This window comes from Tachyglossus aculeatus, unplaced genomic scaffold (genome assembly GCF_015852505.1).
Source record: "Tachyglossus aculeatus isolate mTacAcu1 unplaced genomic scaffold, mTacAcu1.pri scaffold_124_arrow_ctg1, whole genome shotgun sequence".
Classification (NCBI taxonomy): Eukaryota; Metazoa; Chordata; class Mammalia; order Monotremata; family Tachyglossidae; genus Tachyglossus; species Tachyglossus aculeatus.
The window spans coordinates 569,127-583,111 of record NW_024044853.1 but is presented as its reverse complement, the minus strand read 5'-3'; positions in this window follow the sequence as shown (position 1 = coordinate 583,111).

The following is a 13,985-nucleotide window of genomic DNA, read 5'->3' as shown; positions in this document are numbered from 1 at the left end:
TGAAACAGCTGAATGCATAATAAAGTATGTGACTAAATAATCATGAACATTTAATTCTGCTATTGTCCAAGTTTTTTTTTATATCCTGTGGCTTGAATGTTACTAGGCCAGTAAAAAAATGATTAGGCCTGTTTAAGAACAGCTTGATGGAATATCAGAAGAATCAGGTTGTGAGCATACCTGCAGAATGAGCAAAGCATTTTCAATAGCACGGGTTCTCAACAGAGGATACAACTCTCAGACTCTGAAGAGAACTTGTTGTAGACATCTGTGCTGAAGATGCATAGAAAATGCAAAATTCCTGTTTATTGTTATGAATGGAACAGTGTGACTGATTCACACTCTAGCTTATAATTCTTGATGTTAAAAAGGCCATTTTTTAGATCAATCACCTTCCACAGTGAAGAAACAGGCTGTGAGCATACCCGCAGAATGAGTCAGTTAACCATATTTATTTATTGCTTACTGTGTGCAGAGCATTCTACTCAGAGCTTGTGGGTGTACAATATAACTGACACATTCCCTGCCCACTATGAGCTACCAGTTTAGCACAGCACATGCCACAGCACGAGGTCACCTCAACAAAGGGTTCTGCAAGAACACAACCCTCGCATTAGAAGAGGATACATTTAAAATGCAAAAATCCTGTTTATGGCTATGGATTTACCAGTGTAAATAATTCACACTGTACTGTGTGATTCTTGACAATTAAAATCAATCAATTAATGGTATATATTAAGCACTTACTATGAGCAGAGCACTGTACTAAGCACTTCAGAGAGTACAATATGGCAAAAATTAGCCGGTACATTCCTTGCCTTCCACAGGGCATCTTTCACCTCTTTGTTTCTCAGACTATAGATCACTGGGTTTACCATTGACATCAATATCATATAGTATACGGACACCACTTTTTTCTGATCCACTGAGAAGCTGGAACTGGGTAGCAGATAAATAAACATTGTAGTTCCATAGAATAAAGTGGCAATCATTAGGTGAGAGGCACATGTGAAAAAGGCTTTTATGCCTTCTTCCAGAGGACTGTATTTTAAGAATAGCCAGTAGGATGTATACATGATATCAGTGTGATCAGAATCATAACCAGCATAATGATGGCTGTGGAAGTAGCAGGAAGTATTTGGGCAAGCCTGGGGTCTGAACAGGACAGCTTCAGCAATGGGGGAAACGTCACAGTAGAAGTGGTTGATTTCAAGAGGTCCACAGGTCAAACTAAATGCATTAGTTGTACAGACCACAGTATTCAGGCAGCTGGCCATGTAGGAAGCAGTAACCAATAAAGAACACAGTCTCAGAGGTATGCAGAGTACATATAGAAAAGGTTTACATTTTTCAATCATATTCATTGAATGCTTACTGTCTGCAGAGCACTGTACTAAGCGCTTGGTAAGTACAGGTCGGCAACATATAGAGATGGTCCCTACCTACAGGATCACAGTCTAGAAGGGGGAGACAGACAACAAAACAAAACATGTAGACAGGTGTCAAAATCGTCAGAACAAATAGAATTATAGCTATATGCACATCATTAACAAAATAAATTGAATAGTAGATATGTACACGTAAAATAATTAGAATAATAAATCTGTATATATATATATATATATACACAAGTGCTGTGGGGAGAGGAAGGAGGTAGGGCGGGGGGGATGGGGAGGAGGAGAGAAAAAAGGGGTTCAGTCTGGGAAGGGCTCCTGGAGGAGGTGAGCTCTCAGTAGGGCTTTGAAGGGAGGAAGAGAGCTAGCTTGGCAGGTGTATGGAGGGAGGGCATTCCAGGCCAGGGGAAGGACGTGGGCCGGGGATCAATGGTGGGACAGGTGAGAACGAGGCACAGTGAGGAGGTTAGCAGCAGGGGAGTGTAGGGTGTGAGCTGGGCTGTAGAAGGAAAGAAGGATGGTGAGGTAGAGGGGTCGAAGTGACGGAGAGCTTTGAAGCTGAGAGTGAGGAGTTTTTGCTTGATTTGTAGGTTGACAGGCAGCCACTGGAGATTTTTGAGGAGGGGAGTGACATGCCCAGAGTATTTCTGTACAAAGATGATCTAGGCAGCAGAGAGAAGTATAAATTGAAGTGGAGAGAGATAAGAGGATGGGAGATCAAAGAGGAGGGTGATGCAGTAATCCAGGCAGGATAAGATGAGAAATTGAACTAGCAAGTAGCAGTTTGGATGGAGAGGAAAGGGCAGATCTAGGAAATATTGTGGAGGTGAGACCGGCAGGTTTTGGTGACGGATTGGATGTGTGGGGTGAACGAGAGAGCGGAGTCGAGGATGACACCAAGGTTGCAGGCTTGTGAGATGGGAAGAATGGTAATACCATCTACAGTGATGGGAAAGTTAGGGAGAGGGCAGCGTTTAGGAAGGAAGATAAGGAGTTCAGTAATGGACATATTGAGTTTTAGATCACGGACAGACATCCAGATGGAAAAGTCCTAAAGGCAGGTGGAAATACAAGCCTGGAGGGAGGGAGAGAGAGCAGGGGCAGAGATGTAGATTTGGGTGTCATCAGCATAGAGATGATAGTTGAAGCCGTGAGAGCAAATGAATTCACCAAGGGAGTGAGTGTAGAAAGAGAACAGAAGGGGACCAAGACCTGACCCTTGAGGAACCCTTACAGTACGTGGATGGGAGGGGGGGGAGGAGCCTGAAACGGAGTCTGAGAATGAACGGTTGGAGAGATGAGGAGAACCAGGAGAGGATGGAGTCTGTGAAGTTAAAGTTGGATAGCATGTTGAGGAGCAGGGGGTGGTCCACAGTGTCGAAGGCAGCTGAGAGGTCGAAAAGCATTGGGATAGATTAGGAGCTATTGGAGCTCGCAAGAAGGAGGTCATTGGTGACCTTTAAGAGGGCAGTTTCAATGGAGTGTAGGGGATAGAAGCCAGATTGGATGGGGTCAAGGAGAGATTTGGTGTTGAGGAATTCGAGGCAGCAAGTGTAGATGATTCGTTCTAGGAGTTTGGAAAAGAAGGGTATGAGGGAGATAAGGTGGTAACTAGAAGGGGAGGCGGGGTCAAGAGAGGGTTTTTTATGATGGAGAGACGTGGGCACCTTGGAAGGCAGAGAGGAAGGAACCAGTGGAGAGTGAGCCGTTGAAGATGGAAGTTAAGGTGGGGAGGAGGGAGGGGGCAAGAGATTTCATAAGATGAGAGGGAATGAGGTCCGAAGCACAGGTGGATGGAGTAGCACTTGAGAGGAGGGAGGAGATCTAATCTGATACTGCTGGGAAGGATGGGAGAGTAGCAGACAGGGTTGAGAGCAGGGGGATGGAGAAGGGGGAGGAGTGACTTTAGGGAGCTCAGACCTGATGGTTTGAATTTTACTAATGAAGTCGTTGGCCAGATCGTTGCGGGTGAGGAATGGAGGAGGGGGAGGAACAGGGGGCCTGAGAAGGGAGTTAAATGTACCGAACAGTTGACGGGGATGATGGAAATGGGTGTCAATAAGGGAGGAGAAATAGTTTTGCCTGGCAGAGGAGAGGGCAGAATTAAGGAAGGAAAGGATAAATTTAAAGTGAACAAGTTTGGATTGATGTTTAAACTTTCACCAGCAGGTCGAACATAAGAGTGAAGGAGGCACACCGTGGCAGTGATCTAAGGCTGTGGGTTAGTGGTACGTGACTGGTAAAGGGAAAGGGGAGTGAGCTAGTAGAGTTGAGTATTCATTCATTCATTCAATCAGTCATATTTATTGAGTGCTAACTGTGTGCAGAGCACTGTACTAAGCGCTTGGGAAGTATAAGTTGGCAACATATAGAGGCAGTCCCTACCCAACAACGGGCTCACAGTCTAGAAGGGGGAGACAAACAAAACAAAACATATTAACAAAATACAATAAATAGAATTGTAAATATATACAAGTACAATAGAGTAATAAATCTGTACAAACATATATACAGGTTCTGTGGGGAGGGGAAGGAGGTAGGGTGGGGAGGAGGGGGAGGTTTGGGAGAGGAGGGAGGGGGCTCAGTCTGGGAAGGCCTCCTGGAGGAGGTGAGCTTTCAGGAGGGCTTTGAAGGGAGGAAGAGAGCTAGCTTGGTGGATGTGCGGGGGGAGGGCATTCCAGGTCAGGGGGAGGATGCGGGCCAAGGGTTGATGGCGGGACAGGCAAGAACGAGGCACAATGAGGAGTTTAGTTGTAGAGGAGAGGAGAGTGCTGGCTGGGCTGTAGAAGGGAAGAAGGGAGCTGAGGTCGGAGGGGGCAAGGTGATGGAGAGCCTTGAAGCCGAGAGTGAGGAGTTTGTGCCTGATGCGTAGGTTGATTGGTAGCCACTGGAGATTTTTGAGGAGTGGAGTAACATGACCAGAGCGTTTCTGCACAAAGATGATCCGGGCAGCAGTGTGAAGTATAGATTCAAGTGGGGAGAGACAGGAGGATGGGAGATCAGAGAGGAGACTAGTGCAGTAATCCATTCGGGATGGGATGAGAGATTGAACCAGCAGGGTAGCAGTTTTGATGGAGAGGAAAGGGCAGATCTTGGCGATGTTGTGGAGGTGTGACCGGCAGATTTTTGTGAGTAGAGAGTAGAGAGGGTAGGGTTGAGAGTAGTAGTCTGGTCATCAAGATTGGGTAGAGAGGATAAGGAAGCGAGGTGGGCTGTGATGCTCTGAGAAAGATGGATCGGGTGGAGACAACAGAGGTCTCTGTGGGGTAGTAATATAGATTTACATGGGTGAGGAGTATGAGTGAGGACGCATGTGAGAAGGTTATGATCAGAGAGAGGGATTTCAGAGTTGGTCGAGATAGTGCAGTAGTAGGAGATGATGTGGTCGAGGGTGTGACCAGGCTGGTGTGTGGGTGAGGTGAGGTGGAGCACGAAGTTGGCACCATCAAGGAGAGATAGAAGGCGGGTGGCAGAGGAGTCACCCGGGACATCCATGTGGATGTTGAAGTCTCCGAGGATGAGTGGGAATGAAAGAGGAGAGAATGAAGGTGAGAAAAGGGTCAAAATCGTTAAAAGATGTTGGAGGTCGGGCCAGGGGCATGGTAGATGATGGTTAAAAGAATCTGGAGGGGGAAGGAGAGGTGAATAATATGGGCTTCAAAGGAGACGAAGGAAAGGGAAGGGGGGGGAGGAATAGCGCAAAAGTGACATTGAGATGCGAGATGGAACGTGACATCTCCTCCTTTTCCGGTGAGTCTGGGCGTGTGGGAGAAGAAGCAGCCTCCACTGGAGAGAGCAGCCGAAGAGACCGTGTCATCCGGAGTGTGCCATGTTTTGGTTAAGGCAAGACGGGGAAAGAGCTGGAAAGGAATAGGTCAGGGATGAAAGGGAGCTTACCTACAATGGAGCGGGGGTTCCAAAGGCCACACTTGGCAGCACCTGTGGAGGGAGGGGAAGGAGGGGGAAGGATGCGAGGGGTGGGGACGGTTTGGGTTGGAGTGAGTTGGCTGGGTCCTGGGCGGAGAGAGGGGGAAGAGGGGTAATGATGAGATAGGAGAACTGGGATGGGGCGGGGGTGGGGAGGAGGGGAGGGAGGGAGTTGGAAAGGAGGGGTTGAGGGTTGACACTGGTACAGAGGGATTCTGGGGAGGGGGTGAAGGGGGGGTGGGGGCGGGAGAAAGGGAGGGAAAGAGCTGGGTTGGAGAGGAGAGGGGGAAGGTGAGGACTGGGAAGGGCAGATGGGAGCAGGGGAGTTGATAGTTAATTGTGAGGTCAATAAGGTAAATGACAGCACATCGAGTAGTTAACAATTAACATGCAGTAGCAATAATAAAATAAGTAGATGATGACATCATAGAGCAGTTAAAAATTAACATGTGATGACAATGATAAAATAAGCAGATGATGACATCACAGAGAGCAGTTAACAATTAACATACAGAAGCAACCATAAAATAGGCAGATGATGCCCAGAGCAGAAGGATGAATTGTCCATGGTTCAGTCAAATAAAATCAAAAAGGCTAATGGCAAGGAGAGGCCAGGGGCTCTTGGAAAAAATGTCTCTGAGGTAGTGGAGGGTAGAGGCCTATGGATGGCAATTCTGGAGTAGGACGGAACTGTTAAGTCAACCAATCACTTGCCAGAGTATGACAAGAGTAAAAGACAGCATCTCTGTAATTAAGGATTTTATTCTACAAGGAGGAAATGATTCAGTTGTATTTACCATTATGAGGAAAGGAGAATGGAAACATAGGTAAGTGGGTAAAATAGAAAATTAGGCATAATGTTAAATACTTAAGTGGCAAAGAGTAAACAACAGAGTACAGAGAAGCAGCATGGCTTAAGGGCAAGAGCCCAGGCTTGGGAGTCAGAGATTGTAAATTCTAATCCCAGCTCTGCCACTTTGCTGTATGACCTTGGGCTCTGTGCCTCATCTTTAAAATGGGGATTAAGACTGTGAGTCTATCTACGAGATTTGAATCTTGTATCTGCCTCAGGCTTAGTCCATTGCTTGGCACACTAAGAGCTAAACATATATCACGATTATTTGAAACTTTGCTTACCTCAACATATCTTTTCTTGGTGGGATATAGGAGGAGAATGGGTAGCAATACATATCCAAGCAATTATAGTATTGTGAAGTACCCCATTTTATAGATGAGGTTACTGAGGCACAGAGAAGTGAATGATACAACCAAAGAAAGGGAGACAAATGAAATGTTTTAGGGAAATAGTAAAAATATAGGGAAACCATGTGGCATCACAGACACAAGCTGGAAGTCAAGATGAATAGTGGCTCTTTCAGAGCAAAGGTTTTGAGACAATTGTGACAGATATTTAAAAGAGAAAACAATGCCAGCTGGTGTCAGCAACAAATGCAACAGCACAATTAAGGATGGTCTCTGCATTTATAAGTGATAATCTGGACTAGTTGTCCCATATTGACTCTTCATCCTAATTATGCCCATAGATAAGCTTACCACCAATAATGTCATCTTTGAATGAGGAAAATTGCACATATTAAATCACCAATCCAACATGAAAAATTAGCCAAGAGGGCAAATCAAATCCTGGGCATCAAGGAGGAGATAAAAGATTAAATGAAATGATTAGTTTCTATGTAACGTCACTATGTAAAACTATGATATGTACACACTGGAATCTGGTCACCATCAGTCAATCAATCAATCAATGGCATCTACTGAGTACTTACTCTGTTTGCATAGCACTGTACTAAGTGCTTGGGAGAGTACAATTCAACAGAGTTGTAGACATGTTCATCCCTAAAATAGGACATAATAAATATGGAAAAAAATCAACCAGTCATTTTTGAGTGCTTGTTGTGGGCAGTGTATTTTACTAAGACCTTGGGAGAGTATAATATAAAAGATTTGGAAGACATGTTCCCTACCCACCAGGTGCTTACAGTCCAGAGGGAGTAAAAAGAAGGATTAGTGAAGTGAATAAGAAGATGGGAAAGCATTTCCTTGAGAACAGGCTGAAAGGAATAGGATTCTGTCTGGAAAGATAAAGGCATAGAAGGAACATTATTAAAGTCTATATTCATTCATCCATCCAATTATTGAGCACTTACTGTGTTCAGAGCACTGTTTTAAGCTTTTGGGAAGTACAAGTAAGCAACATATAGAGACGATCTGTATTTTTGTGAGCTGTGGGCAAGGAAATACGAAACTGTTCACCAGATCTTACAGCATCAAGAAGAGGGGGTAAACTTCAAAACTAAACGTGGGAAATTCAAAACAAAATAACATGTCTTCACCAACATGATGATGAGCATATGGAAATCCTTATAATAGGAAGTTGTCTTGGGCCCACAATATCAGCTGATTATTGAGAAATTTGTGAAAAATTGCAGATGAGTAATGCATAATGGAGGAAAATTTAGAGACGTTTAATGGTACATTTCTAGAAGTAACAGTGATGGTCAGAGGGTAATCTTCATATGTAAGCTAGTTATGGGCAGGGAATGTATCCACTAATTATGTTGTGTTGTACTCTCCTAATCACTTAGTACAGAGTGTGGAACATGATAAATGCTTAGTAAATACTACTGTTTGATTGTTTAATGGACCCTCTGTGAAGGATATAAATGGAGACAGGGCACTAAAATGGATGGAGCATTCACCTAACACCTACCAGCATTCAAGTGTGGACACCTTTTACATTGCTGCCTCTTGAATGAGGTTTTGTGTGTATTATTATTATTATTATATTCATTATTATAGGGTTCTACTTTCTCCTCAGCACATTTGTCAGACATATTAAAATGACATCTAACATACACCTATTTATAAATGAAAATTGGAATTTGCTATGATCTGTCCCAGTTCCCATAAAGGAAATTCACAGTTGATAAGAGACATAGCATATGACATGTCAGTTCATACTAACCCCATTTCTGTTAACAGAATGTCCTTACCCAGTTTTACCAAGAACAAATATTCTTGCCCATTACCTTCATCAGGGCCCCCTTAACATTGTTCCTCAGAGTATAGATTAGAGGGTTCAGCATAGGGATCACCACTGTGTAGAACAGAGACACAGGACGAGAAAGCTTTCTGTCTCCCATCACTTGCCTGGATCCTCATGATGGCGCAGAGGATGTATATATAAGAGATGATTATGGTGGGGACAGTGCTTAATATTGTGATGGCAGCAGAGATGGAATAAAGAATTTGAATTAGATGAATATCAGAGCAGGAAATTTCCTTTAATGGTGGGAAATCATAGAAAAAAATGATAAATTTAACAGAGTCCACAGAAGACTAAATTGAAAACAAAAGTGGTAAACACCACAGCATTTAAGCAACTGCCTACATAGGAAACAGTTATGAGCTGGACACAGACTCTATTGGACATGGAGATGGCATAGAGCAGGGGATTGCAGATGTCCACACATTGGTTGTATGCCATCATGGCCTAGTAAGATGTCCTCTGAGATTCCAAAAGCAAAAGTAGAGCACAGTTGAGCAGCACAGCCAACATAAGATATTGTATCTCTCCCCACTAGGAAGCCCTTGAGCATCTTTGGTCGTACACGGCTTCAACTATCATCTCTACGCTGATGACACCCAAATCTACATCTCTGCCCCTGCTCTCTCTCCCTCCCTCCAGGCTCGCATCTACTCCTGCCTTCAGGACATCTTCATCTGGATGTCTGCCCGCCATCTAAAACTCATTATGTCCAAGACTGAACTCCTTATTTTCTCTCCCAAACGCTGCCCTCTCCCTGACTTTCCCATTACTGTAGACAGCACAGCCATCCTTCCCATCTCACAAGCCCACAACCTTGGTGTCATCCTCAACTACGCTCCCTCGTTCACCCCACACATCCAATCTGTCACCAAAACCATCGGTCTCACCTCCAAAACATCTCCAAGATCCACCCTTTCTGCTCCATCCAAACTGCTAACTTGCTGGTCCAATCTCTCATCCTATCCCGACTGGATTACTGCATCAGCCTCCTCTCTGATCTCCCATCCTCCTGTCTCTCCCCACTTCAGTCCATGCTTCACTCTGCTGCCCGGATTATCTCTGTACAGAAACGCTCTGGGCATGTAACTCCCCTCCTCAAAAATCTCCAGTGTCTGCCTGTCAACCTACGAATCAAGCAAAAACTTCTCACCCTCGGCTTCAAGGCTCTCAATCACTTCGCCCCTTCCTACCTCACCTCCCTTCTCTCCTTCTACAGCCCAGCCCAGGGCTTAGTACAGTGCCTGGCACATAGTAAGTGCTTAGCAAATACCATAATTATTATTTTAAAATGTCAGACCTGTTATGGTAATAGATTAGCATATCAATCAGCTCAATTACCTCAAATGTTGAAGCAAGTGTAAATTCAAGTCTCCAGGATTGCATACAAGTAAAGTGGCTCTAAACACATATAGATCATCCCCTTTTCTCATGCAAGCCCTATAGACCTTAATTAACAGTCCCTTCAGAATGCAGGGAAAATCAAACTCTAGCTAGTTTCAGGCTAGACAAATCAAATTATGTGAATGAAAGCTCAACAACTGTAAGGTCAGCCTAAAACCGGAGGGTAAAGGAGGAATGATAAGGTGCTATGTTGGGAAACTTAGCTGCCCCCTTCCTTAAACTCATTTCTCCTCGGTCCATCTCTTAAATGTGATTCTCAGTGGAAAGAGCCCGGGCTTTGGAGTCAGTGGTCGTGGGTTCAAATCCCGGCTCCGCCAATTGTCAGCTGTGTGACTTGTACTTCCCAAGAGCTTAGTACAGTGTTCTGCACACAGTAAGTGCCCAATAAATAGGATTAAATGAATGAATGAATTCAGCTGTACACTGGAAGGATTTTCAAGAGGAGAGTGAATTGGTTGTATATTTTCTTGGGGTTCCAGCAGTAAATGTCAAATGGGATGCGATATCGGCAGGATCCATCACCTAAGACCTGGACAGAGGTTAATAATTATATGAATGATGACTTTTCATAATCTTTTCTGCCTAACAATAATGCTGATTAAGGTATTTAAATAAGTACTTACTGTGTGCCAAGCCCTGGTACTAAAGCCCTGGGGTAGATATAGAATAATCAGATCATACTCTGTCCCCATCCCACATAGGATTCACAGTCTAAAAAGGAAGGAAAGATGGATAGTTTATGTCCATTTTACAGATGAGAAAACTGAGGGACAAATAAATGCCTTCCAACAATAGTGTTTGGGCATTAAATCTAATGTCCTAATGAAGGAGCTTGTTATTCAATCTTAACCAAACTTGGGTGTTTCCCTTATATCAGAATACTGCATAAATGGGTATGAAAAAGCTCTTTTGGTGATTATAATAACAATGGTGGTATTTGTTAAGCACCTATGTGCCAAGCACTATTCTAAGTGCTTGATTTGATTTTGGCTCACCTATTAGGATATTATTATTTTTTTCCTGTGGGCTAACCTTCCTATATGCACTTAACTCTTTTTAAGAAACAATATCCAGTGAACCTCAATGATCTATTCATTAGTAAGATCAAACCTATGATCTCCTTTTGCACCACAGTATCATTTAGAGAAAGGTATTAGAAAAGTATAAACTATGACTGTTTTGTAAAACAAAATTGTAATTAAGATCATTAATATTCCAAATTCATCATTTTTTAATCTTGTTGGAATTTCTTTAGCACTTGTGTGCAGAACACTGTACTAAGCACTTTGAAAAGTGCAATACAATAAAAATAATCTCATGCCTGCCATATCAATCAAATAATGGTATTTATCAAATGCTTCCTGTGTTCAATACACTGTACTAAGTGCTTCCATATGTACTGTAATTGTTTCCATTCCACTGAGAATAGGAAGACAATAATTATGATATTGAATCAATTGAGCTGTAACTTCTTTTCTAACTCCAGCATACTTTTTCGTTCACCAGATAACCAAGTCTTCACAAATGGCTCTCTGGAAAAACCACACTATAGTGACAGAACTCATCCTTTCTGGATTCTTGAGTTACTCAGATATATAGAGCACTCTCTTCATAGCATTTCTTGTTGTCTAAATGCTCACTCTCCTTGGGAAGCTTGGGATGATCATATTAATCAGGAAAGATTCCCAACTTCACCTCCCTTTGTATTTTTTCATCAGTAACTTGTCCTTCATTGACCTCTGCTGCTCTTCTAACATTACACCCAACATGCTGGTTAAATCCCTTGCAGAAAGAAAGGTCATTTTTTACTCTGATTGTGTTACACAATTGTGTCTCTTTGCTGCCTTTGCAACCATAGAATATTATCTTTTGGCTATAATGGCATACGGTAGTTACTAAGCAGTCTGCAATCCCCTTCTTTATCCTGCAATCTTGTCCCAACATCTGTGTTTTGAGTTAATCATTGGCTCTTATGTAGCCAGAATGTTAAATTCCACTATACAGACATTTTCTCTCTTTTGATTGTCTTTCTGTAGTTCAAATGTCATCCACCACTTTTTCTGTGATATTCCAAAACTGTTAAAGCTCTCCTGTTCTAGTACTTTTCTTTCAGAAATTCTGTCACCTTTCTTCAGTGTGATGATAACGATGAGTACAATGAGTAAGTAGCCTTTGAGCCCCATTTGGGTAGGGACTGTGCCTAACTTGAATATCTCGTCTCTAACCCACCACTTAAAATAGTGCTCAGCTCATAGCCAGTGTTAATGAATATCACAATTTTTATTATACTGTGATTTTCCTTATGTCCCATTGGAACATGTGGAATAAGTCTCCCTTTGCTTATTTCCCATTGCAGGAAAGGAAATCCCAAATACCTCGGTATAGCACTCTGCACACAAGAAGAATTCAATAAATAAATACCACTGATGATGCAATGGGAAGGCTGAGGAGGAAAACTCTTTTAACTTCCATCTCTTTGGAAAGTGCATTGCAAATACTGTTCTGGACATTGAAGGGAGAGTAGAGTATTCACCAGTAATTATTTTTGACCTTTTTCTGAGGTTCATCTAATGGTCAAGTATACAGCCAGGAGACCATTTCTACTATCTACATTCCACCATAAAGCAAAACCTAGAAAGGCTAACATGCTGCAATGGATAAATGAAAAATAAATTTGCTTGAAACCAAAGTAAATCACTTCAATTGAACATGAAGTAAATGAGGTTACCGCCTTCCTCAACACACAGCCAGCCAATACTAGTCATAGCTAAGTGGCTAGTGGATAAAGCATATGTCTGGGAGTCATTCATCCATTATTCATTCATTCAATCATATTTATTGAGTGCTTACTGTGTACAGAGCACTGTACTAAGCGCTTGAGAAGTACAAGTTGGCAACATATAGAGGCGGTCCCTACCCAACAGTGGGCTCACAAACTAGAAGGGGGAGACAGAGAACAAAACATACTAACAAAATAAAATGAATAGAATAAATATGTACAAATAAAATAAATAAATAGAGTAATAAATACATACAAACATATATACATATAAACAGGTGCTGTGGGGAGGGGAAGGAGGTAAGATGGGGGGATGGAGAGGGGGAAGAAGGGGAGAGGAAGGAGGGGTCTCAGTCTGGGAATGCATCCTGAAGGAGGTGAGCTCTCAGTAGGGCCTTGAAGGGAGGAAGAGAGCTAGTTTGGCAGATGTGTGGAGGGAGGGCATTCCAGGCCAGGGGGATGATGTGGGCCAGAGGTCGACGGCGGGACAGGCAAGAACGAGGCATGGTGAGGAGATTAGCAGCAGAGGAGTGGAGGTTGCAGGCTGGGCTGTAGAAGGACAGAAGGGAGGTGAGGTAGGAGGGGGCGAGGTGATGGAGAGCCTTGCAGCCGAGGGTGAGGAGTTTCTGTCTGATGCATAGGTTGACTGGTAGCCACTGGAGATTTTTGAGGAGTCAGAAGGACATGGGTTCCAATCCTCGCTCTGCCACTTATCTACTGTTTGACCTTTAGAAAATTACTTAATTTCTCTGTGCCTCAGTTCCATAATCTTCAAAATGGGGATAAGGACTTGCAGTCCCATATGCGGCATGGACGGTGACCTACCTGTTTAAGCTACACCAGCTCTTAGAACAGTGCCTGGCACATAGGAAGTGCTTAAAAATACCATTAAAAAAGATCCAGAACACACTTATAAGGAGAGAATGAGTACTTGTTTGTCCATTTCCTTCATTAAAATGTTTGGATCTAAAAGCAGGTTCTTTATCTTTGACTTGTTTTCTTGCACTGAGTCAATTACTATGCAAAAACTCCACCCAAAATGAATAGAGGTGATAAACTCATTTGTAAATGAGATTTGCTTATCCTGTGCTAAGAAAAAGGGTGTACTGAAGTTATCTTTATATAAATAAAGGGAAATCAACTCTGGTTGACCTTCAGGTTTCTTTACACAAAGGGATTAGGACCAGATTGGGTTGAATTGGAAATCATTTCTTCTTCTTGCAAGGGGTAAGGAGTTGATAGTTCGCCTGTTTTAACTGTCAACTTCAGAATGAGAAGTACTCAAAAGGAAGGTGTTTGCCTACCCAGAGTGTCTTGCAATACTGCAGTAACAGAATAGCTAATCCATTAGCTAAATTCTTCCAAATGCTTAACAAAATTCCTTGATCATGAAACAGGAGGAAAGGATGGCAAA